This window comes from Canis aureus, chromosome 32 (assembly GCF_053574225.1).
Source record: "Canis aureus isolate CA01 chromosome 32, VMU_Caureus_v.1.0, whole genome shotgun sequence".
In the NCBI taxonomy this organism is placed as follows: Eukaryota; Metazoa; Chordata; class Mammalia; order Carnivora; family Canidae; genus Canis; species Canis aureus.
The window spans coordinates 28,182,999-28,204,894 of NC_135642.1; the positions used below are offsets into that span (position 1 = coordinate 28,182,999).

Below are 21,896 nucleotides of genomic sequence, written 5' to 3' on the forward strand. Positions count from 1 at the left end.
TGTTTCTGTGACCAACATCTTTTTAATGATGGCTCCTTATTCCAGCCTGTAAGATCCCACTGGATTCCCACTCTAACAAGCAGCATCAAATTGTCTGCTGGTGGCAAAACTAAGGTGCATGAGCAAGCCCCTTTCAGGACTTTCTCAACCTTTTCCCACAGGATACTCCTCTAGAGTGCTCAAAACTAAGTGACTTCAGTGGTGCTGTTTGAGTGACCACACATTTTCTCCTGTGGCCTCCTTATTAAGCCTGTAGTTTGGACAAGCAAGCACTAAAATCAGCATATGCAGGCTGCTGCTTTGAGGAGCCAGCTGAGTAATGATGCCCTCTAGAAAGGTGTGTGTGTGCGTGTGTGTGTGTGTGTGTGTGTGTGTGTGTGTGTGTGGTGGGAGGGGAGGGGAAGGAAGAAAAAGGGGATTGCACTAGGACAAGCTGGGGTTTCTGAGAACACAGCACCAGGCTGCAGTGGGGAGGAACCTTTACCTATCCCCAGTAATCAGTATCTCTACATGGAACTTGTGTCCAAAAAAAAAAATTGTGAGAGGAGGGGAAATTTCTCACCGAAGTCACCTCCCTCATTTTTAATGGCTCATCAAAGGGAAGGGAATCAGAGGAGAGCCGGCAAGCTGGTGAGGAGGCTGGAGGCTGTGCCAATGAAAAGGACTAGGGGAAGAGACACTAATGGGGACTATGGTGGCTGCCTTCGAACAGATGAGGAGCCAACAGTGTGGATGGGAATGAAATATGTTATGTGTAGGAGCCAGTTGCAAGGAGCAGGTTTCAGAACAACCATACTGAATCCCTTTCTACTACTTAGAATAGTCTAAAAATGCAATTCACTGTTAAGAGGCAGTGAGCTCCCCATCACTAGAGTTATACAAGCAGAGGCTGAATGATTATTTTGTGGGGATGTGGTAATGATTTCATACCTTAAAGTGATTTCTGATGATATAGTTCTCAAACGTAAAACTTACATTGCCTATTTGGTTGTGAGATCTAGATACTGCATGTTGTCCCTACCTTCCTCGAGCTTAACTCTATACCAGTGATTGAAAAGTGTCCATATTTCCAAGGCCAGCTCTTGTTGATTGTTGATTGTCCCTGGCTGTCTGGAACACTGCTAAGAAGGTTTCCAAGGCTATGCAATGTGATAGATTGGTAGTATCTGCTGAAAACCAAAAAAAGGAGCAAAACAGCTCATTTTTTACCACTGTTGTATATGCAGCAGCTGTAATATATAATATGGATAATATTTTTAAAATATTTAAAAAACTAACCTCTCTTCTCAATAAGCAAAAGTCTTCTCTTTCCACCGGCATGGTAGATAAGGCATGAGGTTTATTGCCTCAGGGAAGGGGCATAGGATGGAGCCACCTAGAACAAAGAGTCCATGGGTAAGAAAGAAGATATGACATAGAGCAATTTCCAACAGACAGAAAGGAAAGTAGAGCTCTACCTGGGAGGAAGTGGAGAGTTCTGGAAAAGAAGAACCTGGGAAGAAGTAGCTGCCTAAGATCCTCCCCCCCACTTCCCCCAACACCCCCCCCCACACACACACACACACACACACATATACCTCTAGGCCTTAGCTCAGGGCAGGGGATGGAGACAGATAGAAACTCTGAGGGGAAAAAGGAAAAGCTGAACCCAGAGCAAGATCCACTGCATTTCCATTTGGAATTCCAAGGGAGACCACCTCAGGTTGCACCTGTGCCACCATGGGGTGGCCACAGCAGGTACAGGTTACAGTGTGGGATGTTCAGGAAGAGAGAGGACCTGATGCCCCTGAATGTCTCTGCTTACATGTGGAGGTGCCTGGAAGTTCCCACCCACACATGGCAAGGGACAGAGAAAGCTGCAGGGCTGAGAGCAAGGGACCCACCTTGGGTGGCCCTCCAATGGCCAAGTGACCAGATGGAGGACGTGGCTGACGTTCAGTGAGGTCTGACACGGGGTTGAGTCAATGAGGGAGGACAGCCAAGCCCTGAAGGTACCAAGACAGCACAGCCCCAGGTACACCACCGTGATGTGTCAGTAGCTGACGTGCCCAGGAGCAGATGCCAGGTCAGGAAGGGTCCAGACGGAGGTCAGAGGTCTTGCTCCAAGACAGGGGGGAAGGCAGGGGGCACCCTCTGAAAGCTCTGACAGCGGCCCTGCACTTTAAATTGGCTGCTTTTCCGAAGGCCCTTTAAACCCAGAAAAGACTGGGTCGTGGTGTCAGGCACGGCTCAGACAGAAGCACTTTCTCCAGGCGTGATCGGGACCGTTTCAGCGTCAGCTCCCTCGCAAGCGCACACCATCCACGCATGCACGGTCAACCACCAGCGCCTGAGAGGGGTCGCTAAGGCCAAAGGTCTGTAACAGAAGGAAAGAAATGAAAGGATGAGGCGTGCAGGAGCCATGATAGTGTGAGAGGAGGGAGAGAGAAGGAGAAATCCATCCGAAGGGTAACAACCACTAGCACTACTGAGTATTGCTCATGGAACAGACACTCTGCACCCCCACTGCTCTGAGCATCACCCCGAGACCAGCAGTGCAGGCATCGCCCAGAGCTTGTTAGAAATTTAGAATAGGGCAGCCCGGGTGGCTCAGCGGTTTAGCGCTGCCTTCAGCCCAGGGTGTGATCCTGGAGACCCGGGATCGAGTCCCACATCAGTTTCCCTGCGTGGAGCCTGCTTCTCCCTCTGCTTGCGTCTCTGCCTCTCTCTGTGTCTCTATGAATAAATAAAATCTTAAAAAAAAAAAAGAAATCTATAATAGCAGGCCACATCCTAGACCTACTGCATCTTTTTTTTCTTTTTCCAGCTTTATTGAGATATAAATGACATGCATCAGTATAAATTTAAGGTGTACAATGTGAAGACTATATATGTGTGTGTGTATTATTTACTACATGTGTGGTCTATGTGTGTATCACAGTAAGGTTAGTTAACATCCTTCACCTCCCATAATTACCATTTTGTTGCTGTTGTTATGATGAGAACATTTAAGATTTGCTCTCCTAGCGACTTTCAAGTATTACATATACAGTATTGTTAACTGCAGTCACCAAGGTGCACGTTAGCTCCCCAAACTTGTTCCTCTTATAACTGGAAGCTTCTACCACTTGCCTAATAGCTCTCCATCTCCCCTGCCCCCCAACTCCTGGCAACCAGCTTTTACTTTCTGCTTCTGTGAGCTCAGCTTTTTTAGATTCCATGTTTAAGTGAGATCCTGCAGTATTTGTCTTTCTCTGTTTCTACTGATCTTCATATGACCCCAGGCGATGTGTGAGCACATTCCAGTTTGAGACCCATTATGTTACATGATTTAACACAATCAATTCAACATGACAATTCCATGACTTAAAGAATCTTCTCCACCCCCCGCCCCGCCATTTTGCAAATGAGCAAACTGAGACCCAGCTGAGTTCACATATCCAGTAAGTGGTAGAACCAAGATACCAAGGCAAGCAATCTGACCCTAGAGCCCACCCTCTTCACTATACCAAAAGCTTAGGTGACTCCACTGGTTGGTTTCTGGTCAACCGTGTGTTTGCAATTGTGTTGATGCATGCCTAGAACATTTGGAAAGATCTGTGGACATACGGCACGGACAAGATTTCCTTTTCCAACATGTTTTCCAAAGTAAAACACCAGATATTCACGATTCAATCATGTCTAGGATTTGGAGTGATCAAGAGCCCCCAGTATTTCAAGCTTTTGGGCAACTCATAACTATCATGTCTAAATTGTTCTGCTTGTTCTAAATTTGCCCTACGTGTGTACCTTTCAAGAACAGTTCTTTTAGCTGATAAACCCCCATTTTCAAATGCAAATGTGTTTTGGAATGTAACCGTTCAATCACTTCTCCCTCAAAATCATACTACAGCTGAATTACTCCAAAGGAATCCGTAGTGAAGCACGGAACATTTTCAAGCATAATCCTGTGGCGCTTTTCATCTAAAAAGGTGACTAACAGCTTGCATAAGCTTATAACCAGACTTAAAGCTTAAAATCCCTGTGGAGTTTGCAAAGGGCATCGAGACAGCAAGCCAAACCCGAGAAACACAAATGTCTTTGCATGCTGACTTATCCACCAGTCAGTCACGAAACCAGTCTGAATTAAAATTGCTGTTACTCATTTCAGTTCCACAACCTCTATTTTCCTGACAGTGAGTTGAAAAGGCACTCCCTCCTCTCTGTTAAGAAAAATAAGAAACAGCTCCTACCTAACAAATGTTAATTAGGTCACGCAATGTGGTGAAAAGCGATTTGAAGTGAGAGGAAGCCCACGCACCACTACCTGACATCAAGGGGGTAATTGCAAACATCTGTTTAAAGGAATGAATGACTCTAGCCTCAGGTCCGGAACCCACCAGCTCTTTGACCTTAGGGAGCTCACTGTGCTTTCCCGGCTCATTTTTCTTGGCCTCAATGATTTCCTGAGATTCCTTCTAGCTAGCTCCACAGCCTCAGATTTTAAATCAGACCTTAATTATGTGCTAAGTAAAGTATAATATATTTCATTTGAAGGATGGCATACTGACAAAGATGGTTAAGAAGATGACAAGGCAGCATGGAAAGTACTCATTACATAACATGGAATACAAAATGTTGTTTATACTTTCTAAAGCTATGTAAGATTCTGGGCGCATTTGGACAGAAGCTAGAAGAAGAGGGAACAAAGAAAACAGAGTGAGATCATGGGTGGGTGAAGTTTCCTTGTAGTTTGAGTTCCATTAACTTGTGTTTAAAAAAATCACATTTTCAGGGAAGCATCTCTTGATGTTCTATGGAAGAACTGTTGGCCTGGTATTCGGCTCTCAGATTTTCTCAGCTTCCGAGTTGATGGTAGCCAGGCTGAGCTCCCTGCTGTTTATGGACTGTGTCAGGAGGGCTCGATGTTGTTCCCAAAGTGGTCATATGCCTGTGCCCAGGAGCTAGGCCTCCATCCTCTCGGCCTAAACCTACAGTCACAGACTCTACGCTTGCATTTCCCTCCACTGCTGGCAGGGGGGGAACAGGTATGGAACATAAAGGTACAATCAGAGGACCTCGGGTGGAAAAGGAGCTCCAAGTTTGCTCTGTCCTTCCTCTGAGGGGGTCCACTTGGAGTGTCTGCCCGGTTCATGAAGAAGCCTTTCACAGCCTGCCCTTTTTCCACAACCAAGGGCCCCAGCAGCCATGTTGGACAATATGTCCCTGCTCCCTCCCATGGCAACATTTGATGAGAGCAGCCAGCACCTGAGATGGCCAAGCAGAGCCTCTTTGCCAGAAATTTGAGGTTGGAACTAAGAAAGAGTCAGTCTCTATAGATGGTTAAATCTAAAACACGTACACATGGGTGCTAATGGGATAGACATTTCTGATCACCCATGTAGACTGTAAAAGCAGAGAAAGCTCATATGGGGAGTGGGATGCCTTTGTGCTCCCTGTGCCAGCCCCTCCCTAAGGGATACTGCAGCCTGCCCTTGGTTCTGTGCAACAGCCTGAACCCTTATATCAAGTCCCCTTTCAGCTTAGGCTAAGGCAAGCTGGCTTCTGTTCCTTGCCATCAAAACTGTCCTAATACGGGGCGCCGTGGGCGGCTCAGTGGGTTAAGCATTGACTTTTGGTTTCAGCTCAGGTCATGATCTCAGGGTCCTGGGGTGGAGCTCTAAGTCAGGCTCTGTGCTCATGGGGGAGTCCCCTGGAAGATTCTCTCCTTCTGCCCCTCCCCCTACTCATACACAGGCCCATACTCTCTCTCTCTCTCAAATAAATAAATCTTTAAAAAAAAAAATCCTAATACAGTTTAACTATGGGAGCCTCCCAGATGCCATACAAGTACGTGAGATTCCTTCTAACTCCAGAGTGATCTGGCCCTGCCGAGAGCCCCACCTGGTCACCCACCTGCGTCCCAGCCACACTGGGCCTCTGCTGGTGGTGCCACACACTGGGTCTCGCTGGGGCTTCATTGCTACTCTGCCTGAAATGTTCATAGCCTGCTGAGCTCCTTCTCCCCAGCCCAAAGGCAGAGGCAGGTAAAAAGCCTGGCTGCAGAGCCCGCTTCCTTCCTCCCTTTATTTCAGCCTTGCATGTGATTAAAGCACTCAGAGTGCCGCCTGGGCTGCTGGGAACCGCTCCTCCTAATCCTGCCCTGCCAGAGGAGACTTTGAGCTTTCGGAGAGCAGGCCCTTGCGGGGAAGCTGGGGGAGACTCGTTGCTGCAGCCTGCGATGCTGCTGCCCTCATTTGGTTTTGCTGCATTCTTTATTTATAAGGATCCTGGCCATCCAGGTTAAAGGCTGGCAGTACCCAGCATCCCCGCACTTAATGAGGAGCCAACAGCGTGGTGGAAAAAAGTCGGTCTGGGCTGCTTCTCGAGTTACAGGCACAAGTGAAAGAAGAGAGCTTCTCCAACACACCTGGGAGAGGGACACCCTGCCTCCTAAAAGATTTTCCCGGAGAGCAGCGAATGTGCCCACTTTAATCCTACCTATTTGAAAGGAACGCCAAATAATGACTTAACATTATGTAGTGCATAACGCAGCGCCTCCCAAAGTCATCTAACCGAGGTAGTGTTATCATCCCTGGTTAACAAATCAGGAAACTGGTTAAGCAACCCACTGAGGTTACACAGGGACGAAGTGGGCCTCTGGGCACAAAGCTAATGGCCTGGCTCCAGCGACTGTCCTCTAAGCCAGTGGTTGTCAGGATGTGTTCCAGGAACCAGGAGCATCGGCATCACTTAGGAAGAACCGGTTCGAAGTTCTTGGGCCCCCACCCAGACCTACTAAATCACATGCTTTGGTGTCAGGGTCTGGCAATCTGGGTGTTAACAAGCCCTCCAGGGGATTCTGGTGCATGTGCTAGACCCTCACTATTCAGTGGGGTCTGGGTTCAGCTGCATCAGTATCACCTGGGAGTGATTAGAAATGCAGACCCTCAGGCACTGCCCCAGGGAGTCAGAATCTGCATTTTAACTTCTTCTGGTGATTTGTTTGCACATTAGAGTTTAATAATTAAAAAGCACTGCTCTTCACTATGAGACACAAACAGCTGGCCCTTAATATAGTGCCAGAGTGGGCGCCTAGGTGGCTCAGTCAGTTAAGCATCGGTTCAGGGTCCTGGGATAGAGTTCCACATGGGGCTCCCTGCTCAGTGGGAGTCTGCTTCTCCCTCTGCCTCTGCCTCTGCCCCCTGCTCTTGTTCTCTCTCTCTTTCTCTCAAATACATAAAGTAAGCTCAAAAAAGAAATATGTGTAGATATATAACTAATAAAAATAACCAAGAACTACTCAGTTAAGAAATAGCATATATATATATGACTATATATATATATATATATATATATATATATATATTCAGAACTCTCAGTCCTAGGGCACATGCTGCTTGGCCTAAATAAACAAAGTGTGGTTCCACTTTTCTTATCAGTGATTGATTTAATACTAGACCTGTAAGCATAATTCTAACCAATGAGTCAGGAGAAATGAGCATAAATGTTTCCTTGGTAGTAAAAAGAAACACAAGGGCCACCTCAAACTCATTAAGATGGGTACTATTGACAAGAAGAAAGGAAGGAAGGAAAGAATACAATAAGTATTGGCAAAGAGGTGGAGAAATTAGAACACATTGTAGGGATCCCTGGGTGGCACAGTGGTTTGGCGCCTGCCTTTGGCCCAGGGCGCGATCCTGGAGACCCGGGATCAAATCCCACATCGGGCTCCCAGTGCATGGAGCCTGCTTCTCCCTCTGCCTCTCTCTCTGTGACTATCATAAATAAATAAAAAAAATTTTTAAAAAAAGAACACATTGCATTGTGGGAATGCAAAATGGCACTCTGGAAAACAGTTTGGCAGTTCCTCAGAAAATTATAAGTAGAATTACCATATGATCCAGTAATTCCACTTCTGAATGTAGAGACAAAAGAATTGAAAGAAGATCTCAAACAGATATGTGTGCACCCATTTCGTAGTAGCATTATTTACAATGGCCAAAAGGTGGAAGCAGCCCAAGTGTCTATCAGTGGATGAATAGATAAACAAAATATAGTATATGTATAGAATGGAATATTATCCAACCTTAAAAAGGAAGGAGGTTCTAACACATGATAAAATATGGATGAAACTTTAGGACATTATGGTAAGTGAAAGAAGCCAGTCACAAAAGAACAAATACCATATGATTCTACTTACATGAGATTCCTACAGGAATCCAGTTCATAGAGACAACAAGTAGGCCTGCTGCCAGAGGCTAGCTAGGGTGAAGGGGGAATTTGGAGTTGTCAGTTAATGGACATAGACTTTCAGTTTTGCAAGATGAAAATAGTTCAGGAGATCTGTTGCACAACAGTGTGAATATACTTCCCACTACCAAACCGTATACTAAAAAAATGGTTAAGATGACAAATTTTACGTGATGGATGTTTTACCAAAATTAAAAATAATTTTTTAAAAAAGAGGCCCCAAAGAAGAGAACATCTCCTTTTCTGCTTCTGGATATTATCTTGTCTTCATGTAGTAACTGGAAGAGCTGCCAAAATTTTGGGGCCCTCTGGAGAGAGAGGAAAAAAAAGTTGAGAAAAATACAACTCTTTAGTGATGCCTTTAAGTCATTGCATTAACAAGCCCTGGATCAGCCTTATCTCCAGGATTCTTATAACGTAAAATATTTTTAATTACTTAAGCTACTTTGAGTTTTCTGTTATTTACAGCCAAAAACATCTTTACAGATACAGGGCTCTAAGTGCCCAACAAGAGGCAAGCAGCCAATATGGCTCATGAAGATGAGAGGCCTGGCTTTGAAGCTTTCAATTTTGCTGCCACAGCAGTGAAATTGTCTGGCGGTGATTATATAGAGAAAGTCTCCATGCCCTACTTGCTCATAATTTTTTTTTTTTTTTTTTACTTTCCAGATATCGCTGTGCAATATATGCTTTTATAAGTAATCACTAAATTATGCTAACTTCTTGGATGGCTATCATATCATGAAATACAATGCAGCCATTAAAATGATGTTGAAGAGGTTTACTTATTAGCATGAAAAGCATCTTACCTGTGCATTAAGTGGAGGTAAATGCAAATTACAGAATGGTATGATTCCATTTCTTATGTATTAGCTCCAAATAGTTATAGATGACAGATAGATGAATGGATAGAAATATAAAATATATGTGCAGAGGGAACAAGAAAGCAAGCAAAATATTTATACTGATTATATCTTGGAGCTGGGGATTATAGCTATGTTTTATTTTATTCTTTTTCTTATATATTTTTCTGAATTTTCCTCGGTGAACCTACCTAATCTCGGCTAATGAAAATATAGGTCTTTTTAAAACCTTATGCAATAGTTTAATTCACTTTGCTCACTCGAATCTTTTTTGTTTGTTTGTTTGTTTGTTTATTAAGATTTTATTGGTGACAATAGAGCTTAAAACAAATCGACCCAAAATCAAAAGTTACATTAAGCTGGTGCAGATGCTCCATTTGGAAAACAGAATAACTACTGCTATGAAGGTGGAGAACAAAGCGAACAGCACAAAGCAGAGGCAAAGCGTTCCAAGGAACAGAACAGGGCAGGCGGGTGGGCACAGGGTGTGGCCCACGGGGTGTGGCGCACAAGGGCTCATAGCGGAAACCTATCCAAACTCTATGCCTCTATGTGGCCTATCAAAAGAAGGAATTGCCCTACAGCAATGGTAATAAATAAGAAGCCTTGCCAGAAGGAAGGTGACCTGTATGTCCCCATCTCCCAAGCACAAGCTGGAATCTGGAGGCTTTAATAAGGGCGTCAGCCTCACAGGGACGGGGACGCTGGGGAAGGGGGTCAAAATCATACATACATGATTTTTCTCAAAGACCTGAGGATTTAATTCCTTATGTGTCGAACTTTTTAACCATTTAGAGAAGACCTTTCCATAACGTATGACATAGGTCTCTGACCCTCCAATGTAGGACATAGGTCTCCGCCCCTAAAATGTGTCTAGTAATCACAATTAATGATGCTGACGATGTGGGTTTGTTGCATTATATCCATCATTACACTGTAGTGTTCTCTGTTAATATTCAAGGCTGTGGCACACTTTGCCCCTCACTAAACGCCCCCAGTTTGCTGTGTTTTTAGTTCTTGGATCTGCTTTAAATAGTTTCAGTACCGTCAGGCATTCCTCATTATTTCTCCTAGTGTCTGGCTGTTACACACCCTCTCCTCGCCTCTACTCCACAGCCTCCAATACACTGAATCTTTCGAAATCCAAAGAGCTCCACGGTTATCACTGAGTGTAAAGTAGGAGTAAATATCTTCTGAGCAAAACTCCAAAAAAGCTGTCTTGTGAGAGAGGCCCAAGAGCTTTGGTGGGAGGAAGCTTATGCCATTTGGCTGTACACAGCCTTTGTTGGCTCCCCTCCTGGCTCCTACATGTTTTCTAAATTGGCAAAGACGCTGGAGACCATAGTTCTGCATAAATGAAGTGAGAGTGCTTCTAATAACTAAGAACTACTCGATTAAGGAATAGCATGACTCCAAGTCTCTGGACGTGTCTCCTAAAGAAGAAGGGTGCAGATGGCAGGAACAGAGCCAACCGGGGTCCCTTCTACCTCCATCAAAGTGAGGTTATTTAGGTTCACCACCTGGTTATTAGATTCGCCAGATGGCAAGCCTGAGTAACTGCTCGGAAAGAGGGTAACCAGCCAATCCATTACCCTAGCACAGCCGATACCGTTAATTTAACATGTGATGCACATACTAGTACATAATATGGGTAATGAGGCATCACAGAGCCATCATAAAGGCAGCCATCTGGGCTCATGTGGGACAGCCCTGTGCACAGTGGCCCTGGGAAAAACCCGACTGAGTTTGGCACAGCAGGGGCCAGGAGGAGGTGGGGGTGGGGGAGGCAGGAAGTGGGGTGCGAGCCCACGTGTCCGCTGTCCACAGTGTTCAAATCTTCTGCTTCCATCCATAAGACATTGCTGACTCCTGCCCGGTTCTGAGAGTCACCCAGGTCTCAGCTTTTCTGTGTCGTTGTTTTCCACTTTGATGAAAAAGTATGATATTTTTACACCAATGCAGGGGAAATGGAACTGTGACTCGAGGTGGCTCTGAATGCTTTGACAGTTCTAGTCCAGCTCTGACAGTTAGTGGAATGGCTTTCCTTTAGGAAAAGCTGTGTGTGTCTTGGGGGAGCTGGTGGAGGGGGGTTTGGGGGGAGAGTTCACGCCCTCTGGCTCTCCTCTAGAACAGGCTTGTGGAGGAGAAGCTCCAGCTGGTCCCACTGGGACTGCCACAGAGGATCTGGGAGCCACTGGGAGAAAGGCCCAGGAAGAAAAGCGGGGGAAGCAGGCTGTGCCCCCCAGCCAGGCACTGGACGCCGCCTGGGGGCAGCGGCGCTCCTGGTCCAGGTTCATATCCCTTGGGGCTCCCCACAGTACGGGGGGGGGGGGGGGGGGCACTGCCCACATCAAGCCTGGGTTCCTGGCGGTGGGCATCTGCGCTTACTCAGCAGGTGCTTCGTGGCTGCTGGGCGCCGGGGCACCCCAGCTAAAGGGCTCCCAGGATGGCTCTGTCTGGCTTAGTACAACTAATTCCATATGAATCTGTAGTTACCTCAAAAGGAAAAGTGTAATTACAAACTAAATTAGAGGGATCCCTGGGTGGCTCAGCGGTTTAGCACCGACTTGGGCCCAGGGCCTGATCCTGGAGTCCTGGGATCGAGTCCCACATCAGGCTTCCTGCATGGAGTCTGCTTCTCCCTCTGCCTGTGTCTCTCTCTCTCTCTCTCTCTCTCTCTCTCTCTCTGTATCTCCCATAAATAAATAAATTTAAAAAAAAAACTAAATTAGAAAACCTTGACTGTCTGAAAGGGAGCAGCTGGGCAGAAACAAGTGAAGAGATCCAGGATTGTGGTGAGCAAGGGACGGGGGACAAGCACTGCACTGAGGGTCCCGTGAGGAGAGGGAGGGGGAGGAGGAAGGGGATCAGCAGAGGTGCCCAGCAGCGGGGGGCCGGGGGCCCCTTTCCTGGCTGGGCCCCGCAGGCAGACCCTGGGTGGCCACCCGGTAGGCACCTTCTAGGTTTCTTCCCAGTTCTAGGAATGCATGAGATGCTGACCTATTTTAAAACCAATTTTCTTCCCTGGCTCATGTTTTGTTCCCACTGACCTGTGACTGTAAATAAAGCCGTGTGTGTCTTTAATCGGCTCTTCACAGAAGCTGGGGACTTTCCACCACTGAACTTCTGAGCTGTCAGTTGGGGCGGGCACTGCTCTCGTGACCCATTCCAAGTGCCCGTCACCAGCCCTGCTGCAGTCTGAAGACTGTCCTGCCCCACACGCGGCCCCTGCTGCCGTCACTGCCACTGCCACTGCCCCGGGGGAATGGAAAGTCCTCACCCGCGCCTTGTATCAAACATACATTATTCTTTGGGGAATATAAAAATTAGTGAAAGGGAATAAAGGGAAAGGAAAAAAAATGAGTGAAAATATCAGTGAGGGTGACAAAGCATGAGACACCTTCCTCTGGGAAATGAACAAGGGGTGGTGGAAAGGGAGGTGGGCGGGGAGTTGGGGTGACTGGGTGATGGGCACTGAGTGGGGCACTTGGAATGAGCACTGGGTGTTACACTAAATGTTGGAAAATTGAATTCCAATAAAAAAAAAATACAGGAAGAAACTGAAATGCCAAGGGGACTTCAATGTCCATGACGGTTTTACAGTATTGTCTAGACGACTGTCGTGTTCATTTCAGATCCCTGAAAATGCACAATAAGCCCGCGAGGCCGCCAGTGCAGGTATCTCACAGAAAGAGTAAAAGGAGAGACAGAGCAGGCCTCACACCCCCAGCCTCTGACCCCAGCGCACGTTCTTTATCCTCAACCCCACTGCTCTCAGCCTAGGGTCTTGCTTTCTCAGTTCTTCTTTGCCTTCTCTGATCTCGGTTTCCCTCTCTCATAGTTGACCCCCATGCACCCTCACCCTTTCATCAGCGCTAACTTCGCTATTTCAAGGTTGGCTCGGCCTGGCCTCTCTGTGACTGGCTAAGTCGCCCAGACTGCAGTGTCTCCAGCCTCACTAGCTGATGTGTTCCTAGCCCCTAAGCCCTTGATCTTCTCCTGTCTTCCTCCAGGATAATTCCTTTGGGGGAGCAATCTGAAACAAGCCTTCCTTGGATGCCAGTCTGTGGGCTCTCGGTGGGGTTTCTGCATGTTTCACAGCCACCGCGGTATGGAGCACAGCAAGACCAAAACCCAGGATCCCTGAGCCTAGAGAATCAGTGGCAAGCAACAGTCCCAGGAGTCCAGCTGGAAGAGGTTGATGAGACCCAGGAGTGGGTACATGAAGTGAGGAGACCATAGATGAGGAGTCAAGGAAGTGGATGATGTTACAGGGGGGCAAGCCCGAGGAAGCAGATAGTGTCCTGGTTTGTCTGCAATAGGGAAGGGCCAGGTGTGGCTATCTCCTTTTGCTCCACAATGTCTTAAAGGCACCACCTGTCACCTGCCGGATGACTGATTCAGCAGCCTGGGAGCTCACAGGAGGCCAGCCTGCCTTGGACACAACCCTGCTGATTGGAGCCAAAGCACCTCACATAACCATGAGAGGTCAAAGTCAACAGATAGCTTCACACTCTGAATCATAGAGAAAGTCGGGACGGGAGAAGAATAATTGACAGTGTCCCTGATCAAAGGAGAAATTGGCAATGTCCCTGATCAAAAGAGACACCTTGTCACAGCATATTTAGCGGAAAATATGTGGAAAACAAAAGTCGAATTCTCTGTGTCAATGGCAGAGCCTAATACATCCCTGCCAAGAAGAAAGCATTTAATAAAATCCTTCCTTAAGTTGTATCTGGGGTAGGTGCTGTATGGAGCACCCAGTCAGCAAGCAGCCCCACCTCCCAGCTCACGGTGCACTGCGAATACCCCGGATATGGACAAACAGACACAACACATCGGCCCAACAAATACTTACTGAGCATACCTCCTATATGCCATGCACCAAGCAAGGCTCTGACAGTAGACCAGGCTGCCCTATGAAGTTCCCAAAACAAGTAAAAATAGACGATAAAGTCTGACCCCCATAAAACCAAGTGACAAAGGGGTTGTTATCCCCACTTTGCAAATGAGTAAATTGAAGCTCACCAAGTTTAGATGAGTGGTCCAAGGCCATATGACTAGTACTTAATGTATAGCTTAGATCAGTGGCCACATAAACTTTTATGCAAGGGAAAAGAATCTCAAGGAATCTTTGCCCTTCAAGTCCCCAGTTGCCTATGGACGCTTTGTTACCTGTGCCAAAAGCCAGGTTCTCAACCTCTACGCTCACTCTCCCTCAGATGTCTCCACCTGAAATGCTTTTTCTTTTTTTTTTTTTTTAATTTTTTTTTTTATTTATTTATGATAGTCACAGAGAGAGAGAGAGAGGCAGAGACACAGGCAGAGGGAGAAGCAGGCTCCATGCACCGGGAGCCCGACGTGGGATTCAATCCCGGGTCTCCAGGATCGCGCCCTGGGCCAAAGGCAGGCGCCAAACCACTGCGCCACCCAGGGATCCCTGTAATGCTTTTTCGATAGAAAGGGTAATGTATCAGTAAGGTTTTGTTCAGCTTCAAGCAACAGAAAAACCAACTAAGAGTGCCTTAGGCAATAAAAACAATTCTCTTACATAACAAGAGGTGCCAATTTAGGTAATTCCAGGGCTAGCTCTGTAGCTTGCAACTGTCATAAAAGAAAAAAAAAATAATGCATTGAAAGAACCACGATCTGTCCTCCTTTCCAGTCTCCCATGGTTAGGCTCGTCACCTCGCATCTATAAAATGGCTGCTCCAACTTTTGTTTCATGTTGTCGCAGGATTTTATCCAGAGGCAGACCCACATCACGTGGCCACCCAGCAGCAAGAATCTGGTATTTGTAACTTCCATGGGGAGGGAGCGGTGCACAATGGGGAGAGTGGGGAATGGCTATTGGAGAGCTTAATCAACAGTCTCTGCTGCTGGTCACTTTCTGATTCCTGATTAGGGTCAGAGCTGAAAACTAATTTTTCCTGAGCAGAAATATGGATTCCTTGACACTTGCTTTATTAGTTTTCTACTGCTGTGTTAGAGCTTAATGCAGTGGAAGTCTTGGGAGCTTAAGACAATACCTGTTTATTTTCTCACAGTTCTATACGTCAGAAGTCCGGGAAGGCTCGTGTAGGTTCTCTGCTTAGGTACTTGCTCAAGGTGTTAGCTGGTCTGAGCTCTCATCTGGAGCTCTAGGGAAGAATCTGCTTCCAAGCTCATGCAGAGTGTTGGTAGAGTTCAGTTCCTTGCAGCTGTGGGACTGAAGTCCCCATGGCCTCCTTGGCAATCCACCAGGCTCACTCTCAAGTCCAAAGGCCATTCTCCACCCTTGAGCAAGGCCCCTTCCATCTTTAATGCCAGCAACAGTGCACTGACTCCTTCTCATGCTTCCATCTCTCTGACTTTCCCTTCTGCCACCAGCTGAAGAAAACCTTCTGCTTTGAAAATGCAATTAGAGGGGCACCTTGGTGGCTCAGTGGTTGAGCATCTGCCTTTGGCTCAGATCACAATCCTGGGGTCCTGGGACCGAGTCCCCCATTGGGCTCCTGGCAGCGACCCTGCTTCTGCCTCTGCCTATATTTCTGCCTCTCTCTGTGTGTCTCTCATGAATAAATAAATAAAATATTTTTTAAAATGCAATTAGAGTAAGCCCACCCAGATAATCTGCCTTTTGCCATAATCATAGGTGTTAACACCAGAGAGTGACAGTCATGGGAGCCATCTGAAAATTCCATCTACCTCAGTTGCCATTGGAAAAAAAAAAAAAATCAGGATTTATTCTTGAAGGTCAACCCAGGGTCACGCTTCCCCGATTCATAATAAGGGCAGGAGGACTTGCAATCAAAACAGGGACTCTGTAAGCCAAAAAATTAAAATTAATGGCTGCTGGGTGGACAACCAAGAGTGTCTGATTCAATCAACTTTTTTGTGTGAAACTGACCTATTAACCCTAATGTAGTTACACAGTGTAATAATCCCACCTAGCTGGTGGACGTTTTTTTTAAATGGGAACATGGTGAATAAGAACCAATGACCGGGACGTGGATTCCTGCTTCATTTAACTCCCTCCCTCCCCCAGTCCCCTCCTCATCCTGCAGCTGCTCAGCCTGCAAGGTGCCCCCTCCCCACCCCAACTCATGAAGAATGCTGACCCACAGGGGTTTGATAGGGTTTTCTTACAAATATATTCAGGTGGCTAGATTTCTCATGTTGATTTTTCACCAGTTTGCATGTATCTACTAGGCAAAAGGGAAGGACAAGGGTTTACAGGAAGAGGAAGCCCATCTCCCAGAGCTTACACAGAGCAGCTCTCACACTGCCCGTGGTGTTGATAATGAGCCCTGCGGGCTTTTCCACATCCTTCGAAAGAGAAATCACATGCCCTCTCCTCTACAGGGATGCTGCATTACTAGGTCTCGCAAGGCATTGTTTTCTATTTCACTGCCTTAAACTCAACTCAGCCCGTGGTTTTTTTTTTTGGTTTTTGTTTTGTTTTGTTTTGTTTTGTTTTTAATTTCACTTAGTGTTTCCTGCTTTCTGACATGTGTGGACTTCATCTTTTTTTCCCCTCCACCAAAAAAAAAAAAGAAAAAAAAGGAAAAAAAAAGCCTAAAATCCCAAGTCAGATGTCTCCAAAGAGCTTACCTGTGTTTGCACAAACATGTGAAGAGCCTTAAGAACTGCAAATTATCAACCAGGAACAGCGCAATGCCTCTGAGAATTCTTTACTTTCCTGGATGCCGTGTTTACCTTTTAAGTGCTTTCAAGCCCATTCTCTTGAAGTCCCTTGCCTTACCAGGAGCCTTGCTCGTTTGTTCTTGTCTCCTTCATTCAGGGGCCTCCATCCATCAGTTTCTGAAACAAGGCAGGTTCTGTGCAGAATCAAAAGCCACCACATCACAGCCGACGGCAAGAGAATGCAGCGAGCATTTGTGCTTGTACACAGGCCTTCTCTCTTTGAGAGGTACCTCTGTTTGAAATGAATGAGGCAGACGAGAATGGTGGCTTCAAACGTAACTATCCTCTTCTGGGCTTTTCCTGTTGAAAAGTCCTGAGCAGCACTCTTACTAGAAAGTAAAGAGAATAAAAGGAAATCGGAGGTAGGCAACAGGTTTCCTTGACGAGAGACTCACACCTGGCCTCAGCAGGCTGTGCCGCTGGACATTTGCCTTTGCTTTGTAGATTTGGGTCTGCAAGGTGAACATGAGAGAGGCTGTTTATTTTCCCCCAGTGATTGTGAATAAAAAAATACATAAATGTCCTTCACCAAGAGCCTAACCTGGAAGTCTGACAGGCTCCTCTCTTTCCCGGTGCTTCTTCAGGGTGTCATTGCTGGTAGGAGAGCTGCGGGCACTACCGTTGCCATGGCTATGACTTCTGGACCAGGGGATTGGCTGGTCCTTGGCCCAGCTCTTCCACCCAGCTGTCATCTCCTCTGCAGTGAGAGGCCTCCTTATTCCTTGATTCATTTTCGTATTTGGCCAGTATGTTGGAGAGCACAGTTCTCCATGCCATTTCATGACCCTTCTTGTAGATCCTTAATGACACTAATGTTGATTTGGACTTAAAGTCTTGGGCTAGTGGAAAAGATAAAATGAAATTCAGGGCTCATAGAAATGATGATCCTAATAATTGGCTTGAGGATCATCACCTTCCTCTCCGGGTTGCAGAAGGTTTGCAATGACTGCTTGAAAGTTCGGATCAAATTATCTGGCCCATGACCAGAAAGCGAAAAGAAGAGTAGAACATGAACATGATGTGAAACCTCATTCATGAATTCACCTTATTTTTCCCATCCTTATCTTCCATACCTGAATTTTTTTTAAGTAAGTCTTGCATCATTTGCATCTTTAAAAAGTGTCTTAAATTCTTTTGAAGCAAGGCTAAATATAAAGAAAGTGTAAGTATATTCCTCAGAGATCTGATGGATTCTTATTAGGATGAAAGTAAAAACAAGTGCAAAGGCTTTTCTTGCCAGGAGGGGAAGACTGCATAGCGCAAAGCACCTAGAACACATTCTGTGTAAAAAACAAATGGGATCATTTAAGTGTATATTTTCTGTTGAAGAAAAAAATATACACATGATCCTTGCTTTGGCAGCACATATGCTAAAACTGGAATGTTACAGGGAACATTAGCATGGTCCCTGCTCAAAGATGACAGGCAAATTCATAAAGCATTCCTTAATGAACTCCCACTATAAGATAAATAAGATCCAGGGATCTAATTCACAGGATAGTGACTATACTTAACAACACTGTATTATATACTTGAAAGTTGTTAACAGAATAGATCTTAAATGCTATCACTGTGCATGTGCAGGCATGCGCGCACACACACACGCACATAATTATGTGAAGGATAGAGATGTTAACTAATTATATCGTGGTAATCATTTTGCAATATATACAAGTATCTAATCATCATGTTGTAAACCTTAAAGTTACATATCTGTCAATAATATCTCAGTAAAGCAGAGGAGAAAAAATTGCTTTAACTACAGAGAAAAAAATTCACACACACGCGCGTGCGCGCACACACACACACATATGCATACACATATGATTGGATTCAAGAAAACTAGAATTCTGATACAAAGGCGGGATAAGGACATGACACTCCTAATTTCAGGAAGTCCCCTACACAATTAGGGACCCGTTAACATCAAGTCACTCACACAAGATTTTGGTCAGCCTCTTCAAAACCCTAGGGTGGGTCGTGTGGACATTCCACACCAGCAAGGAGGTGCTTGGGGGGTTTTGGGAATCCCAGTTTCTAGTACACGGTAAAAGCTTTATACATATCTGCCAAAGAGATGGAAAAGATAAGCAAACAGGACAAAACAAAAAACCCACAACAGCAAAAGCAGATGAACAACAAAAACCATTATGCCTACATACTAAGTAAGATAACCTTCCAATGAACTCGGGCAGAAATGATTTGGCAGCAGCCAGAAAAACAGGAGCAACCCAGGGCCTGTCCTTTGAATCTTCTCGACAGCACTTTGAGGTCGATGTTTTTATCTCTACTGTTTTTCAGATGAGGTTAAGGAAGGTTAACTAATTTGTGCAAGACCCCATAACTAGTAGGTGAAAGACCCAGGATTTAAGCCCAGAGCCGTCTGATTCTAAAAACAGACAATTCCTTCCATCTACCCCAATATTGCCCGAGCTCTTCTCCTGTCAAGAACACACATCTGAGGCCCCGTCCCAGATGCACTGAATCAGAGTCTCTGGGGAGGGACTTGGAAGCATATGTTTAACAAGAGACAAGATGATTATGATCATCACAGAGGTTTAAGAAAGGAAAACAGCTCTGTTGCCTCAGGTGGGGAAATGCACCCATCTCTCCCTCTCACTGATCAAAGAGAAGCTATCAGAGATTTGAAGCTCACACAACAAAAATCAATCATGTCATTCTGGAGTTTATCAGATTATAATACTCTAGGATATTTATTCCTCACTTTAGTGATATAGCCTCGTCTGATTTAAGGTTAACTGGATCCTGAAACACAAAGACCATTTTGGAAAGTTGAAAACAGATGCTAGTGGAATCCTCAGACTTCTTTCACTTTCCTCTCTGTCCCTCTTTGGTCCTTTGGAGCAGAAGTATGAACTCAGCTTCAGCTCCTAGCAGCTTGAACTGATGCAGGGGTTCGGCTGTACAGGAGCTGGAGGGTTGCTGGAAGGAGAACGCTGGGCTGACCTCATGTCTGGTTGCCCACCAGATGGCTGTCATTGGACGAGCAAATTCCATGATCCAGGAAGTAGAAAATCCATCACTGCTTGGTTTGTTTTTCTTACCGTCAGTTTTTCCACGCCCAATGACAAGAGAAGAAGCCAGCTAACTCTGTCGCTTTGATCCCCCTCATGGAAGCAAACGACTTATTTGGGCCACCTAAATACTTAATGAATTAAATGGAAAACGACACGGTGATTCCTGACAGGGCTGAATTTAAGTCAAGCTGTGAAACTCCACAGCGCAGCCAGAAGTAGAGCTGGACCAGTCGAGCTGAAACCTGACCACTGCTTCTCAGCAATTTTACTGTAAGTTATTCCCATTATCTCAAGGAGAAATTTGAGATGAGTTTAGAGAAAAGTATGGAGCTCATTTCGCCCATGTTGAGCACAGATCGTTGTTTTAAGAAATTGTTTTATATGCTATTGCCAAGAAACTTGCTTTGAATGAAATTTCCAGGCCTGGTATCTAGAATAGCCGAAAATGACAGTGACATTTTACAAATAATAGTTTAATATGCTTTACTCTGCTTCTATTCCAGAATGTTCTTGATCTCATTTAATCTTCGCAACAACTCAGTAAGGTTTATACTCTTAATTAACACGATTTTACAGATAAGGAAACTGGTAACTTCCTCATGGAATCCTTAAGTAATTTGCAGAAAGCCCATAGCTTGTAGCCAAGAGTCCATCTCTTATCACTGTACCAGCTGCATTCCAAGGGAGACCATATATATAGGCCGTTCGTTTCTCCAAAGACAAATTCCCCTATTAGATTAAATCGTAAGACCCAACAACATGTTTGTTGCTTAAAGATAGGTATCTGTAATAAAATGATGCTGAAATGCTAAAAATATAAAAAGTTTTATTGAAGAAACTTGTATAACAAAAAGGAAACAGCTGGTAAAAGTGGGATCATATAAAAGAGATCTTAAAATCAAAGAAGTGGAGTACAAAGAGGTTCCTGATTATAATGAAAAATATAGAAACAACAGTGAAGACATGGATTACCAAAGTTAGAAGTGCAAAAACAAAAGGAATAAACTTTAAAAACCAGACTACCATAACGGGAGATGTGAATTCATGATCAGACTAAGATAAAAATTAGACAATCTTAAAAATTAAATAGGCAGATTTCAACAGACAAAAAAGTTAAAAGTAATTGAAGAAATGACAACAGTAGATATAATTTGAAAAATAAAATAGAGGTTATGAATGCTACGCTTAGTATACTAGAACTAGTGGGCATATTTTGAATTCAGTAACAACATTAACTATACATTTTTCTCAAGGTATTGGAAATTGTATATATATATATATATATATAACTCTTAAATTAAGGTTCCAAAAATGAATCCAGAGGAAAGTTATATAGATATATTTTCTCACCACAGTGCAATAAAGCTAAATGTTAACGATATAAGTAAAAATGCAATGAAAGGAACTTTAGATAAAATAACAATTGAGCCTATAGCCTTGAAGGAAACAGTCCAGGGTTTAAACTGTAACTCCATCTCTTACCTCTGTGTGACCTAGGCATTTTATTGAACCTCTCTGAACCTTGGATCCATCATCTAAAATGTGGCTCTACTTTGCAAAGATGTTATGAATTTTATCTATAAAGTACATAAAATAGGAATACCTGGATGGCTCAGTCAGTTAAGCGGCCAACTCTCAGCTCACATCTCCATCTCAGGTCGTGAGTTCAAGCCCTGTGTTGGGCTCCAAGCTGGGCATGGAGACTGCTTTAAAAAAAGTACATACAATAATATAATACTAAGACTTAAAGGAAAGCTAAAATCCACACATCATATAATTATGATGCCATATTTTCAATGTACTTATACTTTATTTAACTAGGAAGAAAAGCCCAGAATCTTTGTGGATTGAAAGCCAAAGTCTAGAAAATATATCTCTAAATACTAACAGTGCTCATCGGTATGCCCTGGGATTTCTGGTGATTTTTGTTATTTTGCTTTATTTTTTTACTATAAATATAAAGGTAATGTACAATAAATAATAATATAATATGAAATAAATATACACTTCTTTAAAAAATAGTACAAGAAGAAAATTAATATTAACATATTGAGTGCCCTATAGTTGGAGATTGCTGTGAACATACAGTCATTTCAGT

At 44.6% G+C, this 21,896-nt stretch overlaps 1 protein-coding gene, 1 long non-coding RNA gene and 1 other non-coding gene across 5 annotated transcripts in view; 2 read left to right on the forward strand and 1 right to left on the reverse strand.

Annotated features, from left to right (window-relative positions):
* Positions 1 to 2,102: 2,102 nt before the first annotated feature.
* Positions 2,103 to 21,896, reverse strand: part of LOC144303295 (uncharacterized) — a 34,383-nt gene continuing 14,589 nt past the window's right edge. Inside the window, exons 3-4 of the long non-coding RNA XR_013370358.1 lie at positions 21,402 to 21,501; positions 2,103 to 2,356 (exon numbers count right to left, since the gene is read on the reverse strand). This is a non-coding gene — a long non-coding RNA (uncharacterized LOC144303295). The remainder of the gene's footprint in view (positions 2,357 to 21,401; positions 21,502 to 21,896) is intronic.
* LOC144303698 (U6 spliceosomal RNA) lies at positions 18,111 to 18,213 on the forward strand. Its single transcript, XR_013370676.1, has one exon. It is a non-coding gene; the product is annotated as a U6 spliceosomal RNA (small nuclear RNA).
* The window catches only part of LIPC (lipase C, hepatic type), a 159,780-nt gene continuing 157,545 nt past the window's right edge, over positions 19,662 to 21,896 (forward strand). The window contains exon 1 of one of the 3 annotated variants that reach the window (XM_077881255.1): positions 19,662 to 20,068. The gene's annotated coding sequence lies outside the window, so the exon portion shown is untranslated. The remainder of the gene's footprint in view (positions 20,069 to 21,896) is intronic. The other 2 variants (XM_077881253.1, XM_077881254.1) reach the window with 2 other exon arrangements.